General features: G+C 25.5%; 1 protein-coding gene across 3 annotated transcripts in view; it reads left to right on the forward strand.

The window, feature by feature from the left end:
* LOC135931497 (lysosomal alpha-glucosidase-like) overlaps nucleotides 1-15577 on the forward strand; it is a 36110-nt gene that overhangs the window by 746 nt on the left and 19787 nt on the right. The window lies entirely within an intron of this gene.

A 15577-nucleotide genomic window follows, 5' to 3' on the forward strand; every position in this document is an offset into this window, starting at 1 on the left:
TTAGAAAATGTTTTTTTTAATTTAAAAAAAATACGGTAACTATATAAAATTTACAAAAATTTATTTTTTTAAAAAATAAACTACGCGTCCCCGGTCAAAATACAGTTTTTTTTAAAAAATCAAAACGGATTCATATTTAGCTTATTAAAAGAATACAGAATATGTAAATATTATATTTTAAACATTTTATAACTTAGTGATTTTTTCAAAAAACACTTTTTTTTTCAAAAACACTACGCGTCCCCGGTCAAAAAACCTTTTTTTTAAAAAAATAATAGCAGATTCATGTTTAACTTTTTAAGGAGATTCAGAAAATGGTATTAATAATAAAAAAATTTTAAAAAAAATATTTTCCAAAAAAATTTTTTTTTGGCTAAACTACGCGTCCCCGGTCAAAATACAGTTTTTTTAAAAAAATCAAAACGGATTCATATTTAGCTCATTAAAAGAATACAGAATATGTAAATATTATATATTAAACTATTTTATAACTTAGTGATTTTTTCAAAAAACACTTTTTTTTTTCAAAAACACTACGCGTCCCCGGTCAAAAAACCGTTTTTTTTAAAAAATAAAAGCAGATTCATGTTTAGCTTTTTAAGGAGATTCAGAAAATGGTATTAATAAAAAAAAAATTTAAAAAGAAATTTTTTCCAAAAAAATTTTTTTTGGCTAAACTACGCGTCCCCGGTCAAAATACACTTTTTTTAAAAAAATCAAAACGGATTCATATTTAGCTCATTAAAAGAATACAGAATATGTAAATATTTTATTTTAAACTATTTTATAACTTAGTGATTTTTTCAAAAAACACTTTTTTTTTTCAAAAACACTACGCGTCCCCGGTCAAAAAACCGTTTTTTTTAAAAAATAAAAGCAGATTCATGTTTAGCTTTTCAAGGAGATTCAGAATAATTTTGGTAGTTGAGAATTCAAATAAAATATTTAAAAAAGCCAATGTCTAGCCTATTTTTAAAATTAAAAAATTTTCAAGGATATCTATTTTAAATTTTACCCAAGTTGATTTCTATCATAAATGTAAATTATGATATTTCTAATACCCTTACATTGCAACATTTTTACCTCTTTTTCTCCTAAATATTAATATTTTTATGAAATATATTAATAAAGCATATTTAGTATCGTATACACCTAACTAATTAGTAATTACCCATCAACCTCGTCATTCTGATTAAATTAAATTAATTTTATAAAAAAAAATTTTAATATATATATATACAAATATATCAAAATATAAAATTTTAATATATATATATACAATATATCAAAATATAAAATTGACGGGGGGCTCAATGGTTAGAACGTATGCCTTCCGAACGATAAGTTGCGAGTTCGAATACCGTGTTGCCATAAAAAATTTAAAAAAAAAATTTTTAACATTAGCGTGATAATAATAGCTCTCGATTTATTTAACATTAAGATGATAGGAAAGTTGATAGAAAAAAAAAATTTTAACATTAGGAGATAGGAAAGTGAAATTAGTTGATAGAAAAAAAATACGAAAACGTTCATTTCTTGATTACATTTATAGATAGATAGATATATATCATATTAAATCAATGTGTTAAAAAGCTAAAAAATCAAACAAAGTTGAGGGTTCTAAATCTGATTGATGAATTAGAAAATATTATAATTATTAATTTATTTTTCATTTATGTTAGTAATAAGTTTTTTAAAATAACTTTCTACATTAATAGTTAAAATTTATCATTTTATATGTTTTGTATATGGGAGACTGGGGTTAGGACCCCGGGCTTGGCAAACCACTTAATCTCATTTCAAAATTAAATATCCTAATATAGTTTTTATTAGTTTACATCTATAGACAAAAAATCTTTTGAAATATTTAATTTATTAAAGATTTTATTTAAGAAATAAAATTTTGATGAAATTTTCAAAAAATTTTTACATGACAAAATTTTAATTTTTATTAAAATATATAATCATTTATATCTAAATTAAATTTTATAGTTAATTTTAAACACTCTTCTATAATTTGGAAAAGTTCAATGTGTATTTATTATATCTAGATAATATTTCAATCATAATTTGTCAATAATAAAATACCATTTATATTACATATTATTATATACAATCGTAATAGGTAAAAAAATGTAAATATTCGTTTGTTGTAAAATAATGTGGGTGTTTCAATCACGGTAGTCTTTATAGAATGTTGTTTCCGACGTATCACGATTTAGTTTTCTAATTTCAATCATTGACCAAACTATAATATGATGTTGTTTTCATCTTCGATATCTATTTATAGTTTATATAATAATATAATATATTTATTTTTATATGCCTTTTTACCTTCAATAATTATAGATTTCAAATTATAGGACTTTAATAATTGGTAATATTTAAACTTAAAAATAACTATTTATATTGTTATTACAAAAAAATAATTGGATGCATTGTTCTAACTGTACAAACTTTCTCTAATATTAGCTAAACAATATTACATTATTTATACTATATTAATGATTTGTCCCGCTATTGCTTTTGGTCTTATATTTAATATATTTTATAGTTATAATATTATGGTTTTAGCCATAAAAATATAAAAATTAATTTTCATATTTTTATGGCTAAAACCATAATATTATAACTATAAAATATATTAATATAGTATAAATAATGTAATATTGTTTAGCTAATATTAGAGAAAGTTTGTACAGTTAGAACAATGCATCCAATTATTTTTTTGTAATAACAATATAAATAGTTATTTTTAAGTTTAAATATTACCAATTATTAAAGTCCTATAATTTGAAATCTATAATTATTGAAGGTAAAAAGGCATATAAAAATAAATATATTATATTATTATATAAACTATAAATAGATATCGAAGATGAAAACAACATCATATTTTAGTTTGGTCAATGATTGAAATTGGAAAACTAAATCGTAATACGTCGGAAACAACATTCTATAAAGACTACCGTGATTGAAACACCCACATTATTTTACAACAAACGAATATTTACATTTTTTTACCTATTACGATTGTATATAATAATATGTAATATAAATGGTATTTTATTATTGACAAATTATGATTGAAATATTATCTAGATATAATAAATACACATTGAACTTTTCCAAATTATAGAAGAGTGTTTAAAATTAACTATAAAATTTAATTTAATAAATGATTATATATTTTAATAAAAATTAAAATTTTGTCATGTAAAAATTTTTTGAAAATTTCATCAAAATTTTATTTCTTAAATAAAATCTTTAATAAATTAAATATTTCAAAAGATTTTTTGTCTATAGATGTAAACTAATAAAAACTATATTAGGATATTTAATTTTGAAATGAGATTAAGTGGTTGGCCAAGCCCGGGGTCCTAACCCCAGTCTCCCATATACAAAACATATAAAATGATAAATTTTAACTATTAATGTAGAAAGTTATTTTAAAAAACTTATTACTAACATAAATGAAAAATAAATTAATAATTATAATATTTTCTAATTCATCAATCAGATTTAGAACCCTCAACTTTGTTTGATTTTTTAGCTTTTTAACACATTGATTTAATATGATATATATCTATCTATCTATAAATGTAATCAAGAAATGAACGTTTTCGTATTTTTTTCCTATCAACTAATTTCACTTTCCTATCTCCTAATGTTAAAATTTTTTTTTTCTATCAACTTTCCTATCATCTTAATGTTAAATAAATCGAGAGCTATTATTATCACGCTTCTTAAATAAAATCTTTAATAAATTAAATATTTCAAAAGATTTTTTGTCTATAGATGTAAACTAATAAAAACTATATTAGGATATTTAATTTTGAAATGAGATTAAGTGGTTTGCCAAGCCCGGGGTCCTAACCCCAGTCTCCCATATACAAAACATATAAAATGATAAATTTTAACTATTAATGTAGAAAGTTATTTTAAAAAACTTATTACTAACATAAATGAAAAATAAATTAATAATTATAATATTTTCTAATTCATCAATCAGATTTAGAACCCTCAACTTTGTTTGATTTTTTAGCTTTTTAACACATTGATTTAATATGATATATATCTATCTATCTATAAATGTAATCAAGAAATGAACGTTTTCGTATTTTTTTTCTATCAACTAATTTCACTTTCCTATCTCCTAATGTTAAAATTTTTTTTTTCTATCAACTTTCCTATCATCTTAATGTTAAATAAATCGAGAGCTATTATTATCACGCTAATGTTAAAAATTTTTTTTTTAAATTTTTTATGGCAACACGGTATTCGAACTCGCAACTTATCGTTCGGAAGGCATACGTTCTAACCATTGAGCCCCCCGTCAATTTTATATTTTGATATATTGTATATATATATATTAAAATTTTATATTTTGATATATTTGTATATATATATATTAAAATTTTTTTTTATAAAATTAATTTAATTTAATCAGAATGACGAGGTTGATGGGTAATTACCAATTAGTTAGGTGTATACGATACTAAATATGCTTTATTAATATATTTCATAAAAATATTAATATTTAGGAGAAAAAGAGGTAAAAATGTTGCAATGTAAGGGTATTAGAAATATCATAATTTACATTTATGATAGAAATCAACTTGGGTAAAATTTAAAATAGATATCCTTGAAAATTTTTTAATTTTAAATATGGGCTAGACATTGGCTTTTTTAAATATTTTATTTGAATTCTCAACTACCAAAATTATTCTGAATCTCCTTGAAAAGCTAAACATGAATCTGCTTTTATTTTTAAAAAAAAACGGTTTTTTGACCGGGTACGCGTAGTGTTTTCGAAAAAAGTGTTTTTTGAAAAAATCACTAAGTTATAAAATAGTTTAAATATAATATTTACATATTCTGTATTCTTTCAATGAGCTAAATATGAATCCGTTTTGATTTTTTTAAAAAAACTGTATTTTGGCCGGGGACGCGTAGTTTAGCCAAAAAAAAATTTTTCGAAAAATTTTTTTTTTTAAATTTTTTTTATTAATACCATTTTCTGAATCTCCTTGAAAAGCTAAACATGAATCTGCTTTTATTTTTTTAAAAAAAAGGTTTTTTGACCGGGGACGCGTAGTGTTTTTGAAAAAAAAAGTGTTTTTTGAAAAAATCACTAAGTTATAAAATAGTTTAATATATAATATTTACATATTCTGTATTCTTTTAGTGAGCTAAATATGAATCCGTTTTGATTTTTTTAAAAAAACTGTATTTTGACCGGGGACGCGTAGGGACGCGTAGTTTAGCCAAAAAAAAATTTTTTTGGAAAAAATTTTTTTTTTATTAATACCATTTTCTGAATCTCCTTAAAAAGCTAAACATGAATCTGCTTTTATTTTTTAAAAAAAACGGTTTTTTGACCGGGGACGCGTAGTGTTTTTGAAAAAAAAAAGTGTTTTTTGAAAAAATCACTAAGTTATAAAATAGTTTAATATATAATATTTACATATTCTGTATTCTTTTAATGAGCTAAATATGAATCCGTTTTGATTTTTTTAAAAAAACTGTATTTTGACCGGGGACGCGTAGGGACGCGTAGTTTAGCCAAAAAAAAATTTTTTTTTTATTAATACCATTTTCTGAATCTCCTTAAAAAGCTAAACATGAATCTGCTTTTATTTTTTAAAAAAAAAGGTTTTTTGACCGGGGACGCGTAGTGTTTTTGAAAAAAAAAGTGTTTTTTGAAAAAATCACTAAGTTATAAAATAGTTTAAAATATAATATTTACATATTCTGTATTCTTTTAATAAGCTAAATATGAATCCGTTTTGATTTTTTAAAAAAAACTGTATTTTGACCGGGGACGCGTAGGGACGCGTAGTTTATTTTTTAAAAAAATAAATTTTTGTAAATTTTATATAGTTACCGTATTTTTTTTAAATTAAAAAAAACATTTTCTAACTCATCTTATAAAGCTTAATAAGATTTCCTATTAATATTAATAAAAATAAATCGTTTTGACCGGGGACGCGTAGGGACGCGTAGTTTTTGGGGACGCGTATTTTAGTCATTCCCCAACTATACATATCCTCAATAGATATGCACTTTTTAAAAATGAATGCAGAATTATGTTAACTCTTTAAAAGCACTCCAAAATTTTGAAAAAGTGGGATTTTGAAAAAACACTTCTATTTTCTGACCAAACTATGCTTCCTTACACCCCCTATTAAAAAGGCTAAAAAATTATATATGTACAATCATGTTTAGCTCTTTAAGGGGATTTAAAAAATGATAATATTCATTTTTTTTTTAAAATTTTTAATTATTGAAATTTTTTTTGATCAATGCATCATTTACTAAAAAAGCTAAAAAATAATTGATTAGCTTATTGAAATTTTAAAAAATACTGGCAAATTAGTAAAATATAAAAAAAAACCCTTTTGGATGACTAAAATATACATCCCCAACAAAGCCCTATGTAGAATCATGTTTAACTAATATTTTATTGGACTCCAAGGTCAGGACCTGATACATGAAAACATTTTAAATTTTGAAATGATTTATATTTTAAAACTAGTGATATCCAAGATTTTCGAGGCTTTTGTGGTTCAATCATATTTTATGATATTGGCAAACTGAATAAATTTTTCCTAAATTTTGATTTTTTTATTTTCTGAATCTTTCTAGCACACTTTATTTTAACACTACTGTACAGGGAACTCGAGATAATCTAACTCAAACTTATATTCACATAGATTAGGGATGACTAGGACAAAACTTTAAATTATTTCTCCCAAATGTTTTTATTACTCTTTTTTAGAATATCAATTTTTTTTAGTGCTGTAAGGTTACGTCAAAAAGTAAGGTCGTTACTAATGGCTTTACCTTTTTAGAAGAAAAGGAACTCCATTTGTTACCTTCTTGTATAAGTAGCTAGTAACAGTAACACGTTTCTTTTTTGAGTAACGGTAACTCAAAACGTTACTCGTTAAAACATATTTTATTGATTATTATTTTAGAAATTTTAGAAATAATTTAATCTGAGTTTTTAATTCATATCAACCACCAAATCTTTTTAAAATTCGGAGAAATAAAATTTATAAAATATTCTGATTGGATAGGTTGGATAAATTTAGAATGTTTTATTCGGTCCTAACCTTGGAAAGTTCAATAAAATAATATTAAAAAAGAATCCCATACAATATTTTAATCTATTATATGTTATTTGTCAGATTAAAATTAATAGTAATAAATTACAAACAAATACACAATAATTGTATATAAACTATAATAAATAATCTACAGCTCATATATATTTTTTCTGCTTCTCCTCAAAGGTGGCTAATAAAAAGATCATACTAATTAATTTTCCATGATTATTCGATAACAACTTTTATATTTGCTTGCATCTGTTTTATTTTCATACTAGAAGATAACCCGTCAAAAAATGACGGGGAATGAGAATTTTCATCTTGTTTTTATGATAGTTGTTACCTCTTATTTGAAAACAATATCCAATTATTATTCTTTTAATCCCTCCCCCACCCCTTCATGCCAGGTTTAATCTATTAAAACTAAGTGTAAATACTATGGTTTGGTAAAATTAAATTTAAAGCTTTTACTTGATAATACCAATATTATTTGATAAATATTACTGATCATTTGTACCTAATATTTAATATTAAAAAAATTCCTAGGCAAAGTGCAAAGCTATAATAATTTTGAAAAATTCTTCCAAGCACAGTGAATATAATAATTTTGGTAGTTCAGAACTGAAATAAAATATTTAAATAATCATAATGTTAAAAATACAATCAAAATCAGATTTTAAATTTTTTTTAGGCCAATGTCTGACTCATAGTTAATATTAAAAAAATTCTCAAGCATTCTAGCTCATAATATTTTTTAAAAATTTTCCCCAAGCCCAGCTTAATATAATTTATAAAATTATTTTTCAAACCCAGCCCAACCTATAAAAATTTTATAAAAAAAATTTTCCCAAGCCTGGCCAACCCATAGTAATTTTCAAAATTTTTTCCCAACCCGGGAGATAGGTAAATCTCTAAAAACCATATATATTTTTTATTCTATTTTAACCCACCTCACCCCTACTTCAGACAAAGGCCAACCCATTAAGACTGAGAATGAATACTATTTTTATAAAAATACATTTAAATTAGCTTTTACCGGAGGGCAATATATATATTCTGTGTTAAATATTACACATATGCCTAATATCAAAAAAATTCACAAGCCAGGTCCACACACTTAGAAAATTTTCTCAAAAAGACCATAATAATTCTGATAGTTGAGAAATGAAATAAAATATATAAAATGTCACAATGCATTTAAAAATACAATCAGAATATGAAAGTTGCATGGGCCTTGGTATTTGATCAGGCCTGGCCATGTCTCCAAAAGAAATTTTCAGGCCAATTTCTAACCCATATTTAAAATTAAAAAATTTTCAGGAATCTAAGACTATATTATTTTAAAAAATGTTTCCCAAGCTACTTCCAAGTCCATACTAATTGTGAAAATATTTCCCGAACCCAGGAAAACCCAGAATAATTTATTTTTTCCTTGGATCCAGAAAAATAGGTGTGATGGGGTTTATAAGAATTGAATCTGTCTAATATGTATATATTTTTTTGTCATTTATATTATTGGGAAAATTTTTCAAAATTAGGATCAAATGAAGGGGAAATATCTGATTTATCTATTCTATTGGTTAGCTCCTGCCTGGTATTATAAAAATCATGAATACATATTAAAGTACCATGCTAAAAATATGTTCATTCTAATTTAAATTTAAGACATTGTTATTAAATTACAATAGAAAAAATAAAAAGATATTCTAAGTTAACAAATAATAGGAGGTTAACTTTAATCATAGTCAAATTATATATAAGTTAAACAAAAAATTTATACATTTAATCAAAAATGTTATAATAAGTTATGAAAAATATACATTCTACCATTAAATTATGAAGTTATGAAAAAATAAACAAAACTATGGAATGCATGTAGAAAGGCCAATTTCAGAAAAGATAAGAGAGATGCAAATATTTATTTATGTATAAAAATTACCTAATTAAGAGATATAAAGTTGTATAAAATTCAATGTGGAATGGATCCTTCTTAAGGGTTTTAACATAAAACTCTCATCTGCAAAAATAAATTTTTAGATTATAAAATACAAATGAATAAAAATTTATTTTAAAAGACTTTTTAATTGTACACATAAATTAAAATTACTAAATATATACTTTATTAACATATTTTATAAAAATAATGGAAAATTTTAGAATAACCCTAAATAAATATAAATATTTAAATAACACCTCATAAGATAGGAAAATTTCTGATTCATCCCTCATCAAATAAAAGAGAAAATTCTGATTTCCCATATAATAATTTAAATTTTAAATTATACATAAATTCAAGAATTAAAAAAGTATTTAAATAAATCTCGTACTCTTTGAATCGTATCTATTTGATTAATTTTGTCAGATTAAGAAAAAAAATATTTTACCAGATTAAGAAAAAATCAACTGCCGGGATTCGAACCCAAGTCCAATAAACCATCTAGATTTGTAAGCGAAGTTCTTGCCCTATTGGGCCACAGGCACTTTTAAAAATTAACGATTTTTTGAATATATATTATAAAGTGGGACATTAAAAGTGTGACATGATAGCGTAACGTTATTTTTGTGACAAGGCTTTTATATATATTATAAATTTTTTTTTAATATCATATATTAATCTTATCTAACACATGGTCACAGACCTTCCCAATGTGAGCTAACTTGTTTCATATGGAAGCCCACCCTGCATATAATTATGCCTATTTTTTTTCTCATAGATACTAAAAAACCTTAACGCAGATGCATATTTAAATATAAAAAGGGTTGAAATACAACCTACCAAATTGATGTATTAGAGTGAGTATAGTTGTGAATGAGAAGGAGGAAACAAATCATGAAGCTATTTTTTCCAAATACAAATAGAAATTTATTTTAGACTCATTAAATTATTCTTATATTATAGTAAATCCTAATCAGTAAATACATGTAAATGTAATATTAGCTAACTTAATCAAATTACATTATAGTATTATTATATTATAATCAAATACGTATAAATGGTATTAGTTTCCCTAATCTACTTCGGACTGATAATCGAGATATAACATCGAATATTTATTTCCCCTTAAACTACTTAATTTAGAGGCTATAAAAATAACTGATTATAAAGATCGAAAATCCTTATACAACGAATAGCGGTATGTTTAATATTTCGAAACTAAAATATCGTTAACTAAGAATTAGCGGCCGAATTGGAGCATTCGAGGTCTTACCACAAAATAAATAAACCTTCCCCCTCAGCAGGAGTTCATCGGTCACAGATTAGGCTCAGAATAGTTTTAAATGTACGTCTATCCGCAGCAGCCCGCTTGATGAATTCCCAAAAGAACCTATTTCCGCTATTAATTTAGATATCCTGCCAAACCAACTATTTTTATATGTTAGAAACGGCTTGAGGGATGACCACTCCAGGGATCCTTTAACGAGTGCTTGATAGATAAGGTTGTTAGGGGCTTGCCTAAGGATATGACCCGCTATTTCTCAAAAAAAGTTGATTCAGTCAAAATCATACTATTAGAATTATCACTTATTAACAATAGATATCAATGTGGATGGATGACAATATGTTAATTTTTTAAAGGGTACAAATTAGTTATAGATATAAGAGATCAGTATGCCTCACCCCGATACCTTAACATTTTGGATGGACAACTCGTACGGTGCAAAATATTTTACTGGACCGCCCAGAATTTCCCATTTTTAAAAAATTTATTATTAAATTTGGGTGATGTAAAAAGAGTATACGCGAATAATTATTTCCCTCGTCCGAGTTTATAACTTTTATAGTCTATTTTTTACGTTTGAAAATCATTGATAAAATTAATTTTATTACATATTTCTTGTAGGTGTAAAAACAGAGGACGGGAAAAGATCCCAAATTGAAATGCCCCCCCCCCAGGATTTCTGATCGATCCATCTGATAAATTTTTACAAACTAGTCACACCACAACATAAAAATTTTTATTTGTGTCATTCAATTTAAATATTGGAATTTTCTTAATTACCCGAGGAGACACTGCTGGTCAAAAATTTAACGAGGACAATTCCGTATTTTTAATATGACAAAATAACGAGGTGAATTAACTAAAATTTAGAGCTTAAAAAAAATACTTAAAAGGGAACAATACTCAACTTATAAATTAACTTACAAGTCTCTAAATTAATCAGGAAAAATATTAAATTAATAAAACACAAGAAATATTTTTTATTATTCAAAAATTTATAAAATTTATTTGCAAAAAATTAATTATTGTAAAAAAAAATCATCATCGTAAAAAAATCAATCCATAAAAAAAATTAATCCGTAAAAAATTAATATTCATAATTTTCATTTTACAAAAAAAATGATAATATCAAAATGTCAATCATTAATAATAAATAATTTACAAACTAGGACAAAATGTCAATCATTAACAATAAAAAAATAATAAATAAGTTACAAACTAGGACATGTCACTCCTTTATGGGCCAGTGACATTCCTTACGAAAGTTTAAAAATACAAATATTTATAATAATTATTGTAATATCCATATTAACAAAAAAAAATTTTACAAGACTTTTCTTTATTCTTGGATATTTGAGGTACCCGGTTCTTCGTCTCTTGTGATTGTGCTTCCATGATAAGATAGGAGAGTTTTATTTAAATTAACAAAATATTTCCAAAAAAAAATATTATTAATTTTATTTTAAATTCACCACTTTAATACTAAAATCAAGCAAGTGCTTACGCAGAAATTTGGTCTGGGGGGGGGGGGGATAATAAATTTTTTTAAGAAATAGATGATGAGAATAGCAGAGACAATTTTATTAGAACTCAAAGAAATTAGAGCTAATGCTGATGAGGAATTTCATATTTTATATGTTAAAGTTGAATCAAAAGCAGAGCTATACGAGTTCAATATTTGTCTCCCTCGACTTACAGTAAGGCAAACTTATCGTCCAAATATTAATATAGGGTCAATAGAAGAATATTATAAAATAAATGTCTTTATACCTCTTTTGGATACATTTATAACCTAAATAAATGAAAGGTTTTTAATTTATCAAGAAACACTTATCAATCTGCATATATTACTTCCGCAAAAGCCCTCTGAACCTTTTTCAGATGGTGATAGAAAAAAAATAAAATATTTGGAAGATTTTTATCATGAAGACATTAATTTATCTCATGATGCTTTATTAGCTGAATGCCAACTATGGTGTAAAAGATTAACTATGGTTGATATAGTCCCAAAAAATGCTATGATGCTTTGCATCATTTCAAACATCTTTTAGATTATTTTCCCAATATATTGAAATTATTATATATATTAGCAACTCTTCCCATTAGTACTGCAACTAATGAGAGAACATTCTCTTCTTTAAGAAGATTAAAAACGTACCTAAGAAGTACAACTTCTGAAAGTAGGTTGAAGGTCTGGCCCTTTTGAATATTCATAGGCATTTGACGCCAAACACGGATAAGATAATTGAAAAATTAGCTCCCTCCCAACGAAGATTGGATTTTACATTATAAAAATATAATGTTTCTATAATATTTTTTGTGCTATCATTTTTTAATGTCTTATATATTTTTCTTTTACATAAAAAATATAATTATTCATATTTCCAACATTTAGATTTTTTATACTTTATATATAAATTTTAAAAGCTCAAAAAATTTAAATTTCTATTATGGATTATTTATTTTATAGTCATCATATCCTGGTTATATCCACTTAATATTTTATAATTCAGATTTATTTAAAGTATTTATATGCCGCCGGTTATATTCGTTTAATATTTTTTAAATCAAATTTATTTTTATATATCGGTTTATATATTTAATTTTTTATAATTCATATTAATTTAAATTTGTATATTAGAAATAGTTATTAGTCCTAATAAATTTATGCTTGATATTTTTAAATAACAATAATTTTATTTTAAAAAATTTTAATTATCCCCCCCCCACACCGCATTCCTGCGTACGCTACTGGTCTTTCCATACCCTCAACTTAATGCAAAAATGCCCCTAAATCCCATACCTTTTTTAATAGGCCATACAATGGAGATGCCACTTTTGCAAAATTCTCCACGAAACGATGATAATAATTTATCATACCCAAAACCTTCATTCCATTTATTTGATGTCCTAAATAGGTAACTTCTGTTACCCCAAGGACACTTTTTTCTTTACTGGGCCTTAGACCTTTATCACTAATTAGCTTGAAAACCTCTTCCAAACGTTGATTATGTTGCTCTGGTGTTATACCAGTAACCAACACATCATCCATATAGTAACAAACTCCTTCAAGGCCTTGGAAAACTGAAGCCATAGTGCACTGAAATATCGGCGATGACACACTTAATCCAAACGGTAACCTGCAAAAGGCAAATTAACCTTTAGGAGTCGTTATTGTAAACAATTTTTGAATTTCTTCTTTCAAAGATTGCAAATAAGCAGATTGCAAATAAGCAGAAGAAAAATCAACTTTGGAAAAATATTTGTCACCCTTTAAATTGGCCAAAATTTCCTCAATTCTAGGCAATTGATATTTTACCTCCACTACCCATCTATTTAGGGTTACAGAAATCAGCACATAGCCTTAACTTTCCGTTTGATTTTTTAACAGGAACTAATGGGGTGGCCTACTCACTATAATCAATTGGAATAATGATGCCATCTTTAACCCATTGATCGAATTCTTCATCAATTTCCTTTTCCCATTCAAAAAAACTCGTCGACACGCTAGAAAAATAGGCGAAAATCCCTCTTTTAATTTTGCATCCACTTGATAATCATTAAGACAGCCTAAAGCCTCTTCGAAAACTATTTCATATTTCTCCATTAAAATAGATATATCCTCACGCATTTTATATAATTCATTACCGTTAAAAGCAATCATTTGGTTTTCAATATTTTAATATTGTCCTCCACCATTAATTCCGTGGAAATTACATACATATCAGAATTAAGGGTTGAATTCCCTCTTTTTACGGTTAATTTCGTTCTTTCTATTTCACAAATTTAATCTCGAGCATTATTAGCAATATTTTTGTTTTTGGTCTCATTTATGGCCGAACCATTCTGTGTGGCAAAAATATTCCAATAATTATTGAAAGGACCTAACTTGATAAACCAATCCCATCCCATGATGGTTTCCACATCTTTCTTCACTACCCACAAATCTAGGGAAAATGTCGTATCATTGAAAATAATTCCCAATTTAGTTTTTCCCAAAACCATTATTTCGGATCCAACAAACTGCCTGACGCACATAGATTCTTTTCTAAGTTTACCCTCAGGCCAATGCTTATAAAAAATTTTTCTAGACATTATTGAAATGCTAGCCCCTGTGTCGAACAACATATCGATGTCCCTCGAGTTAACCCTTACGGTAGCTCTCTGACAAGGACAAGGTTCAACTAATCTCTCAGTCATTAAAATCTCATATGTTTTAATTGTGACTGATCAATATTTAATTCATTTGAAACATCAGTTTCATTAGAATTCACATTTGAACATAAATTCAACTCAGAATTTAGCGGTTCTCTAATAATATTCTTATATTTTTGGGGAATATCACCGGGATATTTTTTCCCTTTGAAATTATTAACATCTTTTTTATCAGAATATTTAACAATATCCTTAGGATATTTTTCCCATCTAAAATTATTACTACCTTTAATACTTTTAGTTTTATCATCATGAAAACAAAAATTTTCATTAACATCACAGCTTTCATGAGAATCATATCTCATTTCAGCCTTATTATACAATTTATTAAAATTTAGACTTCTAGGTCTCCTACCCGCTATATGATTGCACCTGCAATCATATAGTCAATTCTCCGTACAGTTTATAGCAACATGTCACGGTCTGTTACATTTAAAACACAAACGGGACCCATCCTGATTTGATTGCACTGAATTAACTTTATTTTTATCTAGACCCGAAATTTTCCTCACATTGGAATTTTCTACACTAGATTTTGGTAATGGGAAACCCATTTTAAAATTCTGTTCTTTTACTACACACGTTTTAGAAAAATGACCTTTGTAACTGCACCGATTACAAATCATTTCTCCAACAGTTTTTGGTAAGAGACTTTTTCCATTTGAAATATCATTAAATAGTCTTTTTTCAACCTGATTACTCATATTAATCAATTTACTTTGATTGATTCTTTTAATTCTTGGAGGATCACCACTGATCTCTCCACACCTTCTTGAATACAAGAATTATTTGACACCACTGTGTCTTTTTTCAAACCAATACATATCTTTGTCACTAAAAGATACATTTCTTTAGTGAAAATTTTACATAAACAAATAATCCATATATTATGACCAATAATAATATTGTCACTAATATATTATTCAAATCAAATTTATCAATAGTTTTATACAATATTTGATAAGTGATACTCGGATACTCCGAAAGTTTATTAAACAAGCTAGGCTCAACGTCAAAATTAAACATAAA

The sequence above is a fragment of the Gordionus sp. m RMFG-2023 genome, chromosome 1 (assembly GCF_954871325.1).
Source record: "Gordionus sp. m RMFG-2023 chromosome 1, tfGorSpeb1-WG-v2, whole genome shotgun sequence".
Taxonomy (NCBI): domain Eukaryota; kingdom Metazoa; phylum Nematomorpha; class Gordioida; order Chordodea; family Parachordodidae; genus Gordionus; species Gordionus sp. m RMFG-2023.